The 20,505-nt window shown below is 44.1% G+C and overlaps 1 protein-coding gene across 5 annotated transcripts in view; it reads right to left on the reverse strand.

The window, feature by feature from the left end:
- FYN (FYN proto-oncogene, Src family tyrosine kinase) overlaps window positions 1-20,505 on the reverse strand; it is a 189,683-nt gene that overhangs the window by 167,912 nt on the left and 1,266 nt on the right. For 4 of the 5 annotated variants that reach the window (XM_011222251.3, XM_011222248.3, XM_002917157.4 and 1 more), the window contains exon 2: window positions 11,846-11,885. The gene's annotated coding sequence lies outside the window, so the exon portion shown is untranslated. Of the gene's footprint in view, window positions 1-2,205; window positions 3,228-11,845; window positions 11,886-20,505 lie in introns of those variants that run through there. The other variant, XM_034668998.1, reaches the window with a different exon arrangement.

The raw sequence follows: 20,505 nt of genomic DNA on the forward strand, positions 1-20,505 counted from the left end.
AAGGAAAGGTTTATGCAAAGAGGTGGTAGGACACCGCAAAGCAAACCCTACATGAGCACGATGCTGTTACAGTCAGGGGGGCCGAGCCTAGTGCACAATTCCATAGAGAATGCTGAATTCAACAATAAACAGAGGAACTGAAAGACAGGTCTGAACTACCAAGCCAGCAAAGGTGATTCCAAAGTGAGAGGTAATAACCTGACTCAGGCCCGATTTGTGGGAAAGAAAACAGAAGAAAGGAGAACCTTTGGAGAAAAGCATCAGAATTGGCCAATTCCTTCAATTTGAGTGGGAGAGCTCTCAATGATCACGGAGTCGGGGCATACGTGATATAAGAGGAAACACAAAACTCCGTCATTCGCCACACAAATTTGAGCAGAGATACAGCAATGGACGTTTGTGTCTTAAAGCATGGGGTGAAATGGTGGCTGACCAAATTTACATGCAAACAAGCCTATGGCATGCAGTGATTTGGGCTCTTCCCCCAAGAAGAAAATACAAAACAATTTCTAAATTCCAAAAAAGAGCAAGTGCTTTTTATCACACTCTACGGTATTTACCTGAAGGATCTGAAAACTTATGCCTACAAAAAAACCTCTACACAGATGTTTCTAATGGCTTTATTCACAATTGCCAAAATTGGAAGCAACCAAAACGTTCTTCAAGAAGGTGACTGGATAAATAAGCTGTGGGACATCCAGACAATGGAACATTATTCAGCGCTAAGAAGAAATGAGCTCTCAAACCATGAAAAGACATGGAGAAAACTTAAATGCATATAACTAAATGAAAGAAGCCAATCTGAAAAGGCTACATAGTGTACGATTCCAAATACATGACATCCTGTAAAAGACCAAACCACAGAGACAGTTAAAAAAAAGAAAAAAAAAAAGATCAGTGGTTGCTGGAAGTTAGGTGAAGGAAGGATGGACAGGCAGAGCACAGAGGATAGTTAGGGCAGTGAAAATACTCTATATAAGAGCATAATGGTGGATACACTTGGTTGTACGTGGATCCAAACCCACAGCGCATTCAACACCAAGAGTGAACGCTAATGTAAACTATGGGTTTCGGGGGATAATGCTGTGTCAACGTAGGTTCATCAATTGTAACAACTGTACAACTCTGGTGGGGCACAATACGCATGTGGGGGGACAGGGGCACTTGGGAAATCTCTGTACTTTTCCTCTTAATTTTGCTATGAACTGCTCTAAAAAATAAAGTCTATTAAAAAAACAACTTGAAAAAACAAACAAAAAATAAGCAAGTGCTTTTTCCTGATATATCTTGCTCAATTAGCCTGAAATTGTTTCTGAAGCTTTTTTACTTTTTCCTTCAAAAAACATTACATGGCATCTTTTCGTTGGTGTATTTACTACCTAGAAAACGTGGAAGCCTAATTATATTTTCCTCTAAGCCACTGTAAAAATAGAATAATAATAAAGTTACATGATTGGCTAGTAGCCAGTATTTACATTAATAAATATAACCGAATATGAGAAAATACATTAAATATTATGGTAACTGTCAACATTTTTTTGTTCTTCCAGTTCACGGGTTATACATGAAAAAAGCACTCCTGACACTTTGCCCGTGAGGCCTCTCCCATATCTAAAACTTCACTGTGGATCACTGTGAGAACTTCCAAACTTCGTGAGTAGGTTATAGAATTTCATTTTCAATACCTAAAGGCTGTTCAAACTTTTAACCCCATTATCAAATTTACTTTTTTGCAATAAGCGTCACCTTGACACATGGGTTAAGCTCTCTGGTCAAGGAAAAAAAGTTTTTCCCCTTATCTGATAACCGTATAATAGGCAAAGTGGCAGTTACTTTGTTTTTTAAACTACTGCTTCCCATACCACCAGTTAAGGATTACTTTGCAGAATAGTCTTCCAAAGATGAACAAAACCTCCCCCTACACCACCCCCCCACACGCACACAGGTTCCGTTTGTTTTAAATTACTATGGCATTAAATCTTGAAGAAGAGCAACAGAAAAAATAATGTCATGGAAAGGAACCTCCCCCCCGCCCATTCTTCCAGCCCAAGTACGAATCTGCTCCCTGTCACACTTGGAAGTTATTCAATCCGTGGCTGGTACTGCCCAAAGAAAGAGGGAAGAAGGAACAGAAGTTGCAAACTCCTCTCTGGGATGCTCCCGTCTGGTCTTCCCAGCCCCCCGCACTTCCCCTCAGACACTCACCACTGTGGCAATTCTTCATTTGACTCCCCGCTTCCCCCACAGCCAACATCACACAGCTCTTTGGTGGTGACAAAGGAGGACCTACTCCAGCCCCTGAGGCCCACACACTCTTTCCACTACATCACGCCGCCTCCTGACTGACCCTGAAATCATCTCACTTGGTCTTGGCAGTCTTATTTGGAAGGACTATGCAAATGAGTGAATTGTCTTCCCCCCTTCTTCTGTTAACATAAATGATCCACACAGCATCTCACTTCCTTTCCTTCACTTTACACGCTGACTACGTTTAGTAGTGGCACATTTCACAACCTAATGAACACCCCTACATCTTCCGAGAAGCAGCCTTATGCACCCAACAGTGAGGTCGGCTCTTCATAGACCACATGTACTCTGCAAAGGAGGATGTCTTTAATAATGGTGAGCCCTAGAAACAAAGATTAGGACTCCACATCTGAATATGGGCTTCTAGTCTCGCCTTAAAAATCACCCACGGCTAACACCCACAAGTGTGTTACAGGAAGTGGGGCTCAGGATTGAAACCTACAGACATCAGTGAGGAGAACCAAGGGGACCTCTGCCCTCACAGCCGTGACTAACCAAGCTTGCTACTAACTCTCCTTTCCTGGGGCACCACCCTCATCTCAGGGCATTTTCACAGGACTATCAGAGCGGTACATTATAGACACAGAGCACCTGGATCTCAGCAAAGCATCTGTGGCTCAAAGCATAGCTGCAAGAGATCGGAAACACTGGGCTAAGTGACAATACGGTTTGAAGTCCCCAGAGGTGATAAGCGACAAACCCAGGGGTGCTAACATCACAGAGGAGCAACACTGACCTGGAGGGAGGTCCTGGCACAGCGGGACTTTGTAGGTTCATTCCTTGTAAGGTTTTCATCAAGATGTGCTTAGGGATATCACAAATAATTCACAACTGAGGGGACAGTCAACCAATTAGAGGAAAGAATAGAGATTTTAAAACCTTTCAGCCTGCTGGAATGACTGTTGGAATGGACCAAAAAAGAACCCAAAGAATTAACAAAAATAAAACCCTGCCTTTAACAGTAAAAAATCAGTTGTGTATTTATAGGAGGGTGTCATCACCTACCCTACACCCTCCAATCTGCTCAGCTGGCACAACTCAGTCCTGTTCACAAGTTCTGCCACGTGAGGCTGACCCCAAGCTCTGAGTGGGTGAGGCTCCAGGCCACTGACACACAGACGCACATCTGCGTTGTGACTCTGACTTCAGACCAGGGGCTTCCTTTCACTCTCTGGACTCAAGCTCCCATCTTGGGCCTTCCTGTTTTGGCAGCTGACTCTAACTCGTCATTCAGGACTCATCTCTTTCCATGAGCTTCCCATCTGAGTCTTGTCCCTCCACACCACTGGTCCTCCTATCTGCTCCATGGCCTGCTCAGCCAGACAATTCTGCTGCTTACCATCTGTCTATCTAGACTGCCATCTACGGAGGCCTTTCTCTAGTTCTACGCCTCACCAAAGTGCCTGAACTGCCTTCTGTTTACTGTCTGCTGCTGGTACCAACCCCAGGAGTGTGTCCCCGCTCATGGATGTACCTGTTCTCTGGATCCCTGTCTGGACTCTACTCTGGGTGCCAAGCTGACCACATCCTGCTACTGACAGAAACCCGGCTCTTCTATCTGGCAGGGGCAAAGGGGATAGGTTTAAAGCAATTCATATTTTAAAGTCTTAAGGATTTTTACTGAACCCAAGTTCAATGTAAGCCAGAAGTGTGACAGGGTGGCTAGATGGAGATGTAACCTTGGTTCCCCTAAGTGTAGCACATAATGATGCAGAAAACATGTGCATCTCATAAGACCTAACAGTTCTAGGAGTAGAGTCCTTACCCTATACTGGGCAAGCCATCTCAGAAGTATTGTTCATGTCTGAGTGCTATGTTCTTAAAAAGACAATGACATCAAGGGAATGCACCCAGGGGAATGCAGCCAGAATGAGAGAATCCTGGTATCAGGTAATGTTAAGAATATTTGTAAGAACAGGGTTGTTGGCCGAGAAAAGGGGGATTTGCAGGGATGGAGTTCTCCAGTGCTAAAGAGCTGTCACATGAAGGACGATGTGGAGACTTACACGACGAGAGACAGCTTGGACACACACAGAGACACAGCAGAAGAGGTGGGCTAAAGCAGTAAGTGCTGGTCCCATCTCTGCTCCTGACTCGCCTGACCCTGCATCTCTGGCCTCAGTTTCCCCCTAAGACTGGGAGACTATGATTTTGAAGGCCCCTCCCGGCTCTCAGAGCCCATGATTTCTCATCCTCACATTAACCCCAATCTAAGAAAGAACACAGGCATGGCCTTGCCTGTTCTATGGTCTGGGAGACCAGGTGGGTTCTTAGGTCTCCCAAGGGAAGGGCCCCTTGTAGGAAAAATCAAACTCACTGAAGTAATGTGTGAAACCAGTGGTCATAAGCTTTATGTTTCAGGAAATGAAAAATGTGGAAATTCTCAAAAGAGAAGGTGTGGGAGGCAGAAAAATGTTCACCCCCACCCCAATACTCACTTCCTAATCCCTGCCATCTGTGACTGTCACCTCACACGGAATGGAATGATAGGGTCTAATCAAGTTAGGGATCTTGGGAGGAGGAGCTTCTCCTGGATTATCCAGCTGGTTCTGAAAGCTATCACAGGCGTCCTTACGAGAGGGATGCACAGGAGATCTGACAGACAAACACAGAGGAGAGAAGAGAGTTTGAAGGCGAAGGCAGAAGCTGGAGTGATGTGGCCACAAGTCAAAGGAACGCCTATAGCCACCAGGACCTGAAAGGCAAGCAACAGTTCTCCCCCAAAGCCTCTGGAGGGGATGCCCTCCTGACATCCTGCTGTGGGCTCTGACCTCCAAAACTGTGGGAGCAGAGATCTGTTGTTTTCAGCTGTCAAGTGTGCGGTCGCTTGCTATGGCAGCCACAGCAAACTAACACAAAGATTTTCTTTTTTTTTTTTTTTTTTTTAAAGATTTGATTTTTTTTTTTTTTANATTTATTCGACAGAGATAGAGACAGCCAGCGAGAGAGGGAACACAAGCAGGGGGAGTGGGAGAGGAAGAAGCAGGCTCATAGCAGAAGAGCCTGACGTGGGGGCTCGATCCCACAATGCTGGGATCACGCCCTGAGCCGAAGGCAGACGCTTAACCGCTGTGCCACCCAGGCGCCCCTAACACAAAGATTTTCTGCATGAACTTTTGTGTAGCCCAAAAGTGGGAAGTAATAACCTTCGTTAGGGGAAAAGCTTGAATTTTTATGTATTTTTAGGTCTTTTCTCCATATACACACCAGCTCAGACAAGTGCAGCTCTGCTTTTAAAAGTGTTTCAGGGCAGTGACAAAAGTATCTTCCAAGCCATTCTTTACACATATTTTACTAATAATCTCTCCTTCACAGGTGATTTCAGCAGACAATAAATCTAGGCAAGGCAGAGGACCGAGTGATTCCAACCTCTCCCCAGCAGGCCTGGCTGCAGTGGAAGAAATTATGCAGCAACTCACGGCGACAAGAGAAAGCCTGCAGAGTAGGTGGGAGCTTGTCTTGGTTCTCCATTGTGACGTGGGCTGAGTTTCTCCCCACTCTCTCCTGGCAGCATCCAGCTCTCTCCTTGTAGAATGATGAATGCTACTGAGATGAGGACAATGAAATGATCCCGAGCCCAGGAACAGGCCGCCCCGGACTCCCACCCCTGCAGAATGCCATCCCTGGGAAGTCACTCTCATGCTGTCACCCCTAAGGGACCACCTGGTGGGAGCAGGTCAGGTTCAAAGAGATGGTTCCCCTTTAAGTTTCTAATTTCTCTTTGATAAAAAACATCATTACAGTTTTTAAAGCCACAAATAAGGGTGAAAGTCTTAAATTCAGGGAAGAGAAAATGAAAGATGTGTACATAATTACCAGTTAACTTGCATGAGGCTAGATGGTTCATTTGTCTTCTGCTCTTTTGAGCTTCAGTACAAGAGAACACCCCCACAGAGTAGAAACAGGAGGGTACTCCAAGTCTGAGAGCTACTTTTGGATCTTGTCACTTTGTAGCTGTAAGTCCTTGGGCAAATCATTTCACTTCTGTTGGGTTTCATTTCCCTCACACGTAAAGCAGGGCTACTGAGTAAGATAACATGCGGCCTAGGAGAGTGGTTAGCCCACTGGCTTTTGTTACTGTTCGAGGAACAAATGAATTATGTGTTCTGCATCCAAGACTAGACAACTCACCCCTAATTTTCCAACTCTTTCCTTGGATCAAAACATAAATTCTGTTATCTGTAGCTCTTCCAATGGTCATCAAGCATCAACATCTGCTGGAGTTTATGTCTAGGAAGAAGGATATCTTATTATCTTAGAAATTCCAATTGGCAGAGGGCATGCTTTTTCTTCTCCAGCAGCACTTAGGCTTATAATGCAGAGATTTATATAAAAGAAAGTTGGTCAGTTATGGGTGATGTATAACAACTGTTTTTGGTGCAGGACTAAAACTGTTTGCTCTTCAACATAAAGCAGAACTCTATGCAAGTTCCTCCCTCCCAAACAACCCCCTCCAACCCAAACCATTTCCTAGTCACCAGGACTTAACTCAGCGATAGAGAGGCTGGTCTTTCCCCATGTCCAGTCTCCAAGAGAATGGGTCAATCTACGTGGAGGCTGGGGCAGGGCATAGAGAATGGGAGACAAGTGGGCATCCTATAAGCCCTGGGGCTGACAGCCCTAAGTGTATGGATCAGAGAAGGCCTAAGGAGGAGTCTCATCTGCGCACCAGGGCTGCCTTCTCCATTCCCCACACCCACCTAATGAGCCCTCCAGTTCATTCAGGAAGCAATGGCTTCTAAGAGGGCAGAGAGTTCTGCTTATGGGTGTTCTTCCCTCTTCCTCTTCACACCTCCTTATAGCAAGCAGCATACACAGGGAAACACTACACCCCGCTACCACCCCCCGCCCACACACACACACATTCTCACTGGAGACAAATCCTCATGTCTTTGGACTCCCCATATAAGCACTGCTGAACTTCTCACCCCTGGAAATCCTAGTCCCCCTACTAAAGAAAAATCTTACATGAATTAATTTTTCCACCTCTCAACCAGCTATGTAGGAATCCCATATACATGGCTTTAAAGCTTGGTTCCAGATGCAGTCTCAAATTTTGAACCAATTGTTTAGAACCACATTTTTTTTTAAATAAAAACTATTAGCCCCAGAATAAGAAACTAGGATATTATTATCACTTCTCTTGGGACTTATTAAAACAAAAGAAATTGAAAAATGGAGCAACTTCTACATACATTCTACATTTACGGGTGAACACATTTTAAGGAATTCACCAGGGAAAAGGAAACATTCTAAAGCATTCTATTTACTTTTCTTTTGAATGACAATTTTTATTTGGGGTGGTCTCTGTATTCATCAAACAGGCAGTAGTATCTATGGCCATATTTGTGGCCTAAAGGCAGCTATCCAAACCCTACAAACAGAATAGCAATATAGGGATTCTTGCCCTCACTGAAACTACAAAAATGATGAGTCTCTCTCAAGGCCAAGTGCCAAATACTTTCAATCATGCTAGACAAAGCCATGCAAGATAAATGAAAATCATGTAGGATACATGGAAATCAAATCTCTCTCCTTACCCCTTTGAAAGTCGTTATGACCAAAACAGATGTTATTTTAATCAAATCCATTTAAATCATGATCTAAATTACCAAACAGGATAACCCAATTTAATCAGTTTTATTTTTATTTTTTTTCCTTAAAGATTTTATTTATTTATTTGACAGAGAGACAGCCAGCGAGAGAGGGAACACAAGCAGGGGAAGTGGGAGAGGAAGAAGCAGGCTCATAGTGGAGGAGCCTGATGTGGGGCTCGATCCCATAACGCCAGGATCACGCCCTGAGCTGAAGGCAGACGCTTAATGACTGCGCCACCCAGGTGCCCCTAATCAGTTTTATTTTTTTTTAAGTACATTTTTGTCCTTCTGATATAACCTGATTACATATTCTTTAAAATTCAGTTGAGTATGGGTTTTACTTTTAGAAGATACACCGTATATATTTAAATCAGTGATTTATGTAAACCATACTCAGAAGTGTATCCCTTGGCGCCTGGGTGGCACAGTGGTTAAGCGTCTGCCTTCGGCTCAGGGCGTGATCCCGGCGTTGCCGGATCGAGCCCCACGTCAGGCTCCTCCGCTATGAGCCTGCTTCTTCCTCTCCCACTCCCCCTGCTTGTGTTCCCTCTCTCGCTGGCTGTCTCTATCTCTGTCCAATAAATAAAAAATAAAAAAAAAAAAAAAAAAAAAAAAAAAAAAAAAAAAAAAAAAAAAAGAAGTGTATCCCTTAATAATTCAAGAAGATTCTGTGAAAAAAAAAACAAAATAAAGCAGTATTAATGTCTCCCTTGCGCTCTTACTGCTCCTCCCTCTTTTATTCTCAGACTTTCTTTGCTTGTACGGATTACTTCATTCTTAAGAATTATCTATTCGTCTCCTTGTCACTTTGTACTTCAGAAGAGGAAGCCAAGGAGTCTTATTGCCATATACTGCTATTAACTAGCATGGTTTCCACAGATAAAACGTATAGATGGAGAAGAAAATCATGATTTCTGGAGTACACAGTAAGATTTTTACTTTGCCACTTACCAAAGTGGCTTTCATGGACTCACATTACCCCCTAATTTGGTCATGTGCCATTCACTCATTCCTGTAGTCAACATTTTAGGAGGGCATTCTAGAAGTCAGAGACTAGGCTTAGCATGTGTAAGGATTCAGATCTGACAAAGCCTACAGTTCAAGAGGGAAAAGACACTAGATGGTTATTGCACAAATAACTATACAACAATGATAGCTTTCGAGAAGTGCATGGTAGTAGGGCAACCCCATCCAGATTGCAAGGGAGTGTCAACAAAGACCTCTCTAGAAAGTAACACTGCTTTTTTATTACTCGTAAAACTTTTTAGAAAGAGGTCACACAAATATATCATTCCAACTATTATATCAATTTCAAGGTAAGGCAGGGTATGAGAAACAGAAGGCTCTAGACCCAGACAGATACAATTAGAATCCTTGCTATTACGTGCTGCCTCAAGCAACTCATGGTAAGGGACATGGTTCCCTCACAAGATTGTTGTAATGGTCAAGTGCGACACACAGAAAGCACTCAGTATAAGCTCAATAAACTACAGATAATAATTAATAATTACAGAATTTAGGTGGTTTATCTTTGAGATTTCACATGCCGAGATAAGACTAATTTTCCATTCATAGTTTCTATCTTTACAAAAATGTTCAACTGAAAGAGAAAACTCAAAAATCCATTTAGAAAAAAACACACCAAGACTTCTGTGATTTTTCTTCCCTTGGGTTGGCCAGCAGGTGTCATTTAATTATACAATGGAGGCACACCCTATTCTAGATTCTTCTTGGCAGATATATAAATACAGGCGAAAAGAACAATTTATACATCTGTGCTCAACAGCCTTCTATCAGCATTAGAAAAAATGTTGGAACTGGAGCTTTTGAATTAGAACTTTTAAAACCGTGAACTCCCCTGGGGTGGCTGAGTGTTTTCCAGGTCATTAACTATGTGACCGGGGGTGCAGCAGGCAGGGTCCTCTGCGGGCAGCTCAAATTCACGCAGCCCAAGAAGCATTTCCCACCACACTTTCAGCTTCTCTTATTCTGAATTTCCCTCAGTACTTACAAATACCCAACCCACACGACAGGGTCGGTCGCAGTATTCATTCCCTCGTTAGACACTCACTGCTGCCAGTGTTGCACCCGAGGGTACGTACAACAGACAAGCTCCCAACCCATGGTGGGCCTTATTAAGCAACCTTCAGACGCGTGGCCAACAGCACTTTATGCTTTTTGGTACAAAGCCTGAGTCAGAAAACAAAGAAATATGTGTGGTTTGTGTTTTTAAGTTAAAAAACGAAGAATTTCACTTCATCCTAGAAAAGGGACCATGTTACTGATGAGAAAAATGAGGCTTACACAGGAAAAAGATCTGCTTAAGGTCATAAAGCAAGTGAAGAGCAGGGCTGAAGCAAGACTCTAATTCACTCACTCAGGGCTTCCCAGCCCATTTACTGAGCCCTCTTGTCTGCCTGGCATTGGGTTGTACTGAGAACACAATGAACAGACCCGCCTCCCCATAAACTGGACCGCCCCTTTCATGGTTGTAGGATTCACCTAGCACAAGGCAGGGCAAGCCCTGCAACCTGGAGCAGCTCCAGGCCTTTCCTGGGGTCTGGCTATTCTGACTAGTTTGCACTACACCGTCCTGAGGTGGCTCCTGGCACCCAAAGGCTCTTCTAGCCTGCTCTTCTAGCCGGCCTCCAGGAGGGCCACAGTGCTGACCCTCCTCCCCACCCCCCCCACAGGGAGTACCTTTGTCAGCCCCTGGCTTCCACAGACAAAACTTAAGCACACCGGGATTTCGAAAAGGTTCCCCTCCAATCTAGCCCTGACTAGAGCCTGAGTCACCTTGGTTTGCATGAGCTGAAAAGGCCATGACTGAAAGCAGATCACAGGCCATTCTGCAGAAGCTAGGGGGCCACATGGGTCAAAGATCAGGGGTTGCTCATGACTGTTCTAGGATGAGCTTTCAGATAGCATACCTCCTCAACTTAAAGGTACACTGACTGCATACAGAATGGCTCTAGTTCAGGGAGAAGAACCTCTCTTACACACAAATTCAAAATGAGAAATAACACCAAGTCATTCTTAGATGATGATGCAGAGCCCCTGAGTGTCCAGGGAATAGTGGACTGTAACTCTGAACTGCTGAAGAATTACCCCCAAGGCAATGTGATTGGGCAGTGGAGACTGGGGCAGAATAGGATCCCATGGGTGGCTAGTGAGACATGTTTAAGTCCAGACTTTCACGAGGACCCAAGGCACCTGGTTGACGAGAGAAGTACAAGCAGGGAAGACTCAGTGAATGTTTGCAAAAGCAGTGAAAACGTGGTTCCTTCATACATCCCCTCCATCAGGGAGCTTTTCTGGACAGTCCAGCCTCAGTCTGAGCTTCCAGAGCCCCTTCTGCACACTTCTATCACACTGTACAATCATTGCCTGTGTCCTTGTCGGTCACATTCATTTTTGTCTCAACAGATTCCAGCATGGTGCTTAACACCCAGTGCGCATCAAAAAAAAGTTCAGTGAATGAAAGAATGAGCTGTGACACAGTGACTACAATTCGAAGGTACAACTAGGGCAGAGGTAAGCAGAAGTCATCTCAGAGTAGAGAAAAAACAAAAGTGGATGGACTGAAGGGGACCTTCCTTAACCAGGCTGAAGACCCTGAAGAGCCCCTGAAGGCTCATCAGCCACAGGACAGCTGTCCCATTCTATTTCTGGGGTAAGGAGACACATCGTATAGCTAAAACATATGTTCCCACAATTATCAAAACCAAGTGTTAGAACTAAGAGAAGGGGGAAAATGGTAGATTCACCTAAGGTAAGACTTTCTATTCATGTACTGGCTCCATCCCCAACTCAATCTCTCAGAAACTTACAGACTCAGAATCACAATCCCAAGTTCAAAGTGGACCAAGTCCTGGGTCCCAATGGGACACCCTTTCTAATTCAAAGGACCTGTGCTCTCAGTGCAAAACTTGTCAACTTACTTTTTCCACGTCTAGATCAGCATCCTCCTTCTTCAAAAAACTGTAGAAGAAAAAAAATAGACATCAAAAGAGAACTGAACACTCTTTGCCTTTAAATCTCCCACAAAGTACCACCATAGAATTTCCATTTGCTGCAATCAACTTGCCCACAACTTTTTTCTCATTCACACAATTGTTGCTAAGTCACAGTTGCCACAAACACCTGCCTGCAACTGCAAAGACCAGGCCCTGTACCATCAAAGGAAGCCAACATGAGATTTTGAGTTTCTGGAGTTAGGAAAGATAAAAATGGAGGTCTTACACACACACACACACACACACACACACACACACACACACACTGTCTTCTGAGTGCTTACAAGTCATCCACAGTTGGAACACATTAAAAAAAATGAGTCTTCCAAGGTCATACTCAACTCACCTCCTGGCTTAGATCTTCCCTTAGCCTCCAACCCGTATGTGCCCCACTTCCTGTCTGACTGTGGGTGGGCCTCGCTGTCAAAACAGCCTTCTTAGGATGGCCCCTCTTTCCCATCAGCTGGAGTTCCCCTCTCCAGGAGGTATGCCAACCCACCAGCCTGCACCAACTTGTCCACGGAACTCGAGCCCCAGGAATACCTTAGAACCTTGTGCCAACGCCCTGGCAGAGCTGAGTGCTGATTCTGTGGCACCCCTGCCCATTTCATGTTAATCTTTAAAGTGCCAGGAGCAGGATGGCAGATTTCGAGTTTGCTCATGCACTCTGCCCACAACCTGCCAATATTATGGTACCTCATTTATTATCTGCAATTTTAGCTATTGGAACAAAGATTCAGTTTTAATAAGATGTCTAAAGAGAATAAAAATGGCTGAATGGATTATGTTGACAATGTTAGAGAAGAAAGTAAAAGGTTTGAGGAATGTGAATAAATAAGCAGAAACAATTTTTCCTTTGTAGAGACTCCCATTTTTTTTTTCATTATGGTTCTTAGCATCCTGGTCCACTGTTTAAAATTACTGCCATCATAAATTACTATCCCCATCAAACTCATCCCCACACACACACAAAAGAATTTTTGCACTGTTTGAAAGGGTGCATAATTAACAGTAACATCTTTGTTTAATCAAAGATGACTCAGAATGAATGAAAGAAAAAAATGACCATGGGGAAGAGAATTAGAAACTCACATATTGTCTTCTGCAGATGGGTATTCAAATCATGAACTGACTGCAGACATGCAAGAGAACCAGCATGGGGTGGAGGGAAAAAATGTGCTAATGAGCTTGCCACTACGGGTACCTGAGCAACCCACATCACCCCATCTCTTTCTTGCTTCTAACATGCTGTCCCGTCCTAACTGAGGAGATGCCACCAGGCGCTATAGGCCTTTTCTTCTGGTAACCCACTGGGGATGCAGACACTGCTGTGCTGGAAAAAATGGGAATCCCCACTGTCCAAAATTTTTAACTAGCCTCCCTATAACCAGCAAAGAGTACTTCAGTACCATGAAAATCTTCACCAGAGGTGCCGGCGTGGCACAGCCAGTTAAGCGACTGACTCTTGGTTTTGGCTCAGGTTGCGATCTCAGGGTCGTGAGGTCGAGCCCTGCATTGGGCTCCATGATCGGTGCAGAGTCTGCCTAAGTTTCTCTCTCTCCCTTTCCCCCTGCCCCTCCCCGGCTCTAAAATAAAGAATAAATCTAAAAAAAAAAAAATGTTTTCACCAAAGGAAACATACATACAGTGGAAGTCTGACTTCCACTTGAACACTTTCCAAAGAGGTTTAGGAAGGTGGTCATTCTGATGTACAGAATGGAATTTTCCATTTGCAAGGTGAAAGATTCCTTCATCTGCCACAGAAAGTGCACTTGGAGAATCACTACCCTTTCCAAAGCAGGAAGGAAACTCAAACCTCTCTCATACAGACAGCTCAAGTGCAACTGCGTGGGATGCCCAGTTCAACAACAGGCTCTAGAAGAATGAGCCTTAGCTCCAGAGCACTTGAGCAACTGGTAGCAAAAGGAAAACTAAAACCTGTTTGGAGCTGCTGGTTCACTACCGCAAAAGCAATATTATGCATCCATACATATATGCAGCTTCATCCAATTTCTATTTCAGGCTCACAAAACAGGTGGAGTTAATTAACAAAGACAATACATACATGCATCATCCTGCAGCCATAAAGCAGAAGGATGCCATAGCTTTAACTTCAAAGACTCCCAGCAAGCCCAGCCCGAGATATTTTTAGGCATCAGCTCCATTGTTTCAAAGAAGATATGGTTTGGTAAAATAAAATCGCCAAAAAGTAAAATTCACAGGGCAACCCTGTCTAGTATGAAGAGTGGCATTTGTTTTTAAAACCACGTATATCTGTCTTAAATAAAGGGTGTGTTTCTGAAAAGCTGAGAATAAATAAATTTTGTCATCAAATATTTAAGTGAAATAGAAGTACCTTTTATTTGGGGTGCCTGGGTGGCACAGTTGGTTCAACGTCCAGCTCTTGGTTTTGGCTCAGATTGTGCTCTCAGGGTCATGAGACTCTCTTTCCCTCTTCCCCTGCACCTCGCCCCCCCCCCACGCCTCCCCCCTGTGTGCAGGCATGCTCTCTCTCTCTCTCTCTCAAACAAATCTTTTTTTTTTTTTTTAAAGATTTTATTTATTTATTTGACAGAGATAGAGACAGCCAGAGAGAGAGGGAACACAAGCAAGGGGAGTGGGAGAGGAAGAAGCAGGCTCACAGCAGAGGAGCCCGATGTGGGGCTCGATCCCATAACGCCGGGATCACGCCCTGAGCCGAAGGCAGATGCTTAACCGCTGTGCCACCCAGGCGCCCCTCAAACAAATAAATCTTTAAAAAAAGAAGTACCTTTTATTTGTCTTAGGAATATTCAAGTTTTAAGTTCCCAAGGCTTAGGGCAAGATATACCTCTCCTTCCCCTTGTGTGTGTTTTTGTATAGACACAGATATGCATATGTAGTTATACAGACACTTTGAATAGTTGACTCTGTATTCATCTGTGGGCTTGTGGGCATTAGAGTATTTTCCGTGCTTTTATTCTTCCTGCTGAAGTAGTGCTAATGTTTTGTTTGAGAAACATGACTGAAGTGACCCAGATTCCCCAGTGGAAAAGGCTGATCCATGAATGTTGCAAATGTGTGACTGCCTGCAGGAATGGAAGCCAGGGGATAAAGGCCCTGGCCAAAAATGAGCGGCTCCCAACTATTTAGATCGGATCAAATCCTCTATCTTTGGGAGAATACATAGAGATCTTTGTTTTTAGAGAAAAGTCTAAAAATAAAACTGAGAAGCCTTCAACTGTGAGTTCTCTCTTGATGCAGCCATCCCTGTCGCCCCACCGCTCTCCTATCTCCAAATGCCTAGCAGACATCTCCCTGGGCACCCACCACAGGCACCTTACCACAGGCCAGAGGAATAAACAGATACAGTGAATGGGGCATCAGCCACATGTTCAGAGAATGGCAAGATGCTTGGCAGGATTGCACTGGAGAGAGGGAGTTAAGAGGATGGTGGTAGGCTGGTGGGAGAAAGGTGGGAAACCGAGGCAGAGGCCAGCTAGCTAAGAAGTCAGCCAGTTAGAGGCACACTCCTGCGGTTATCAGTGTCTTTTCTACTCACCTCTATCCCAGGAAAGGGCAGAAAAATAGATATAGCCCCCAGCATATTCCTGGCCCCAGACGAAGCCTTGTCACTCCAATCTCACCAACCCAGCTGGGTCAGAACAGCTTTCTCCTAAGTAGCTGTCGCTGTCAGGGCCCAGGACAAAATCACCTTTTCACTCCTGTTTTCCTTTGGTCCCACTTCTGCACTGAATCAGATTTCCTTTCCTTGGTGTTCTTACAGCACTTTACTCAGTACCTGTTTCAGGGTCTCCCCTGCTCCGACGCCAGCTCATCTGTGGCCGGGGCGGTGCTGAGCACACCAGGGGCTTGTGGCAGCTCTGTGATGGAGGGGTGAAGGGTGAGGAGCGGTGGTGACAGAGTGACTAATGGAGAACTGACCGACAGGGATGAAGGAAACGAAGCTGCACTGACTCAAGCTGCAAGTACAGCGGGGGTGTGCTGGGAGGGGCGGAGGAGACAAATTCGGGTGTGCCTGCATACCACACATAGCGTATAGAGAACCAAAAGATGACCTTTCTTTCCATTTAGTCCTATGTCTTTAGCCATAAATAAGTGACAAAGATCCAATCTGGAGATTCTGCTGTTATTTTTAATATTAGCCAGTGTTTCCTTTCTACTTAAAAAAATGTGACTGAGAAACTGAGGTTCAATACATGAGAGTCATAATCACAACTCCCATATGAAGAAGGAGACGTAAGGGATATGACAAATCCAAGACTGAAATCCTGGTTCTGGCTTTTGTTTGATTATTTTAAGAAAAAAAAATTGAGAGAGAAATGAAATATACTTTTCTCTTGCCACAGAATCTTCTCTACTTCCAATTCAAACCCTTTTACTTCTTGAAAAAGATTTAAAATATTCATCAACCTGCCAAAAAACATCTGCATGGTACTAGACACGTCTATTCACATCTGAATGGCTGCTTTCTGCTCCAACGATCATAGCTCTATTCAATCAAAACTAAAGGGAGAACCTCAGAACTGTACGTGGTGTGATGTCAGTGGCAACGAGGATAAAATGGCCACTGGACAGCAACTTCCATATCAAGTGTGTCAACAGGGGCACTGTTCCTTCAGTTATTAACTTAGGTTCCAAGGCACAAAAAAGACCAGGCAGGGCCAGACTCTGCCACAATTCCAAAGAAAGCTGAGACACATACAGAGCGTACACAGAAGCTCCTCAATATTCCCTGGTGAGAGGAGGCCCCTGGCTCCCTGCCTGAAGCCTGAGAACAGGCCCACTCTCTCAGTGGGCTTCCTGAGGCCTCCACAGCTGCACGTAGACACGCGGCGCAGTGTTTGGGACCATCCACGCTCAAGGTCACCACAGTCTCCTGTGTGCCCACCAACTGGGGCAGGCCCTGGTGACAGGAGCCAGTCAGACAAGGCCCTTTGTTGTGGGGTATTCCTCATTGCCTGGTTTCCCCAGGAAAAATGTATTTTCCTTTAGCCATTCACTCTGGCCCCAGACTAGCTCATTCTCCTGTGTCCTCCTCCACACATGAACCTACCAAGGTTCAAGATGGCAGCAATCACCACCTCTTCTCCCATCTTACCCATCCCCCCGCCAGCCCCCTGCCAAAGGTGCAGTGACAGGTCCACATTCACAATGGTGAAGGGCACAGGGATTTGCTAACAAGTCGAGACTCCTGAAGGAGTTTGAAGGAAAGGGTCTAGTCTGGGAGAGGACTTTGTCCTACTACCTCATTCTTATTTATCCTATATAAACATTTATTTACTTCATTGAAAAGGTAATTTATGCTCATTGAAAATCTGGAACCCCTGTTACGATGTTCCCCTTCTGGCCAGCTTTTCTATGCTCATGTAACTGCTAACTTCTAGTACGGCACCTCCATCTTGCACGTCACAACTGACAGCTCATACAACTTACTTCTGATAGAGGCAAATGCGGAAGTACCCGAATATGCCCCAATTTGAACAATGTACCTAGAACAAGTAATTGCAGTGTCTATTTCGAGTAGTAAGGTGCAAAAGAGAGGCTGCATCACCTAATGATGCCTATCACCACTGACCTATGAATTACTCTCTAAAACACAGAACTGTGGTCCACAGCGAGGGAGGAAGCAGTTGGACCCCGTTCTATCCCTAGCTCTTGCTATTTATTTGTTCTTTGACTGGGTGAAGGAAGGGGTGCAGGAGGGGGTCACATACTTACTACATAACCCACAGGGCCAGGCAGGTAAAACAAGTGAATGAAGCAGGTGAGGTGGGGCTGGGGGGAGCTGAAGAGCCCTGCCCCATCCCAGGAGGACAGCTACAGGACTGCTGAGGCAGGCTGCCGTCATGGGAGAATGTGGGCTCGGTTTTGCCAGACCTTCCAATTCTTTTCAAAGGAAATGGAAAATCTCAGTTTTTATACAAAACTGCCCAATTTTAAAATGTTAGTTTAATTTTTTAAAATGCATCATGTGGCCTAACAAAATATAATTATCGAGGGTATAATCCAGCCCATAGACTGGTTGGCTATCTTCTTGAGTCATAAGATCTAGCCCTTGGTTTCTCTTAATATTAAATAGGAAATTGGCTGCTATCTGCCCCTTGGGGTTATTTAAGAGCACAGAGGGGGGTTTTATTAACAAAATAATCCAAGCACATTCAGATGCACAAAGCAGAGTAACACGATCCTTTGCATTTATGTAAATGTTAATCCTGTGGGGCTTCATGTTTTGTAGAATTATTTGAAATGTATAATTACACATGTTAGCTTCTAAATAAACAAAAGAGGTAATTGTAATAGCCTTAGAGGATGACACTGTGACCAACTGGATCAAGAGGTAGGGTGGAAGCCTGAGTGGAAAGGTGATGAGGGGTGGTGACAAACCCTGTGCAGAGACAGGTAGTGTAGACAACCCTCTCAAGAAGGACAGCAGTAAAGGGCAGCAGAGCAGTGAGGTGGTTGTTACATGAGAACACGAGGTGAAGATAATGTATCTTAAAGATGGATGAAATCACAAATGTCTGTATGGTGATGGAATGGGCATGATGTTAAAGTAAACAAAGAAAACCCCACGGACCAAGTAAAGGAATTGTGTCAGCAAAATACTAGACAGAACCGCGTGCAGTAAAAATTTTATTAGTAAGAGTTAAGAAGCCAAGATCTAGTTATACAGGTTTTCCTAAACAAGAAGTCAGAAAAAAAAAAAAAACCTTTACTACAACACACATTGCCCCACATTTCACACTGTGCCATTTCTGTATTTGTCCTTTCTAGCCTACTTCTAGCAGTCTGTCTTTGCTAAAATACATTAGTTGCCATGGAAACGATGTCATAGTGTGTAAAACCATTTACTGTCCTTGGAAAGGCATTCATGATAAAAACTGAACAGTAGCATGTTTTAGAAAGAGATCCAATAGAGAGCAGTTGTGTAAGTACACCACAAGATCTCGAAATCGTGACTTCAAAGTATTCTACCACCACGATCATACGTCCAGTTCCCCCCAAGTCAACCAGAGAGGCACCTTTCCTCCTCCCGTACACCAGGAGTACTTGAAACAAAATCTCTGATCTAATGTTGGTGAAAACAATAGGCTCCCTGTAATGCACACTTACTTGCCTGGGTGGGGAGAGGCTGGGAGACTGTAGAATCCGAATGGTTTGTAGGCATCATAACACCTCTACTAATGGGAAAGATTTAGTCCTATTATGATACCTTCTGCTGTCCAACTTTGTTATGAGAGAGAAATAATATTTAGGACATAGACATTTAGACTTGCTTTCCTTATGGCCACAGATTAGCAAGACACTCCCACTTTTTTTCCTTTCATTAACTCAAAGTAGACCATATTTATTCCTCTTAGGTAAGATATTAAGCTGCTCTCATGTCCTATGTTGGCAAAAAACAGACAAGGTATGGGTCCCCTGGACACTTAAAATCTGGTGGGGCCAGTTTGTTGAGAGTGGGAGCATGAAGGGCCTCCTGGGCTTTGGTGAAGAGCTGGATTTTATTCTAACTGCAATAGGAAGACAATTGAGTGGTGTTACCCAGCAATGTGAGCTCCCAGATTTTTAAAAGCTCACTCAGCTGTTGTGGGAATTGGAACTGGAAGTCTACAGTAGGGGAGCACAGAGCTATTCCAACAAGAGAGGACAGTACAAAGCAGATGGAGAAATAGGATCTCTAACTAGGGTGACTTTACACCTTGGCTCCTCTGTGAAAGTGCTAGATTACACCTATTGTCCTGGGAGCCTGTCAGATTAAACATTTGTCCAAATGTTTCATTTTTAAACCAAGTATTATTAATAGTTATATCAAAATGTACCAAGATTGAATTTGGTAAACTCCACTTTGCCTTTCCAACTTCTGCCATAGTCTTGCCTGCCAGTGGGTGAGATAATCCCATGGCGAAGAGAATTTTCACCCTAATGTGATTAAGTCTGAAAGGCGACCAGTAACAATCCATCTCTTTTCCGGTCCTTTTCTAATCTTGGCTTAAGTAGACACCTCCCTTTCAAGGAAAACATGCAGGATGCTTATAAAATAAAGAACACTTGGATATGAGCAGTTAAGGGCAGCTAACTCCTCCCAGTCTCAATGGGTGGGGTTCCTGCGAGAGTCTGGATGCAATGACTGGTTGTGGTGGCCAGAGTTACACAAGACACCTGTCAGAAGGGTCAACGGGAAACAGAAAATTACAGGTTAGGTGTATGTGAAATATTTTCGGGAAATGACCCTTCTCAAGAATGGTCTAAATGCCTGCATTACAGTGTTTTTGTCATTTATTGATGGTTATCTATTTCACTTTGCAATATTCCTTTCAGTGGTAATGAGATAAAATGGAAAAAACTGCAAATTCAGTGAAAAGTTAAGCACTAAATTTCTATTTTTCAAGGAGGCTAATGATGAAATGTTAACTCACATAAAATGTTTGTTGATGTCTGCTCTCCAGCATGGGAGCTACAGCGATATTGTTCACGACATGAACCACGGCCACAGATCTGCAGAAGCGCAAATCAACGACTACTGCAAACGTGAACCATTACTGTAACAAGGCTCTGTGCCTGAGAACAACTTAACACGT

The sequence above is a fragment of the Ailuropoda melanoleuca genome, chromosome 10, assembly GCF_002007445.2.
Source record: "Ailuropoda melanoleuca isolate Jingjing chromosome 10, ASM200744v2, whole genome shotgun sequence".
Lineage (NCBI taxonomy): Eukaryota > Metazoa > Chordata > Mammalia > Carnivora > Ursidae > Ailuropoda > Ailuropoda melanoleuca.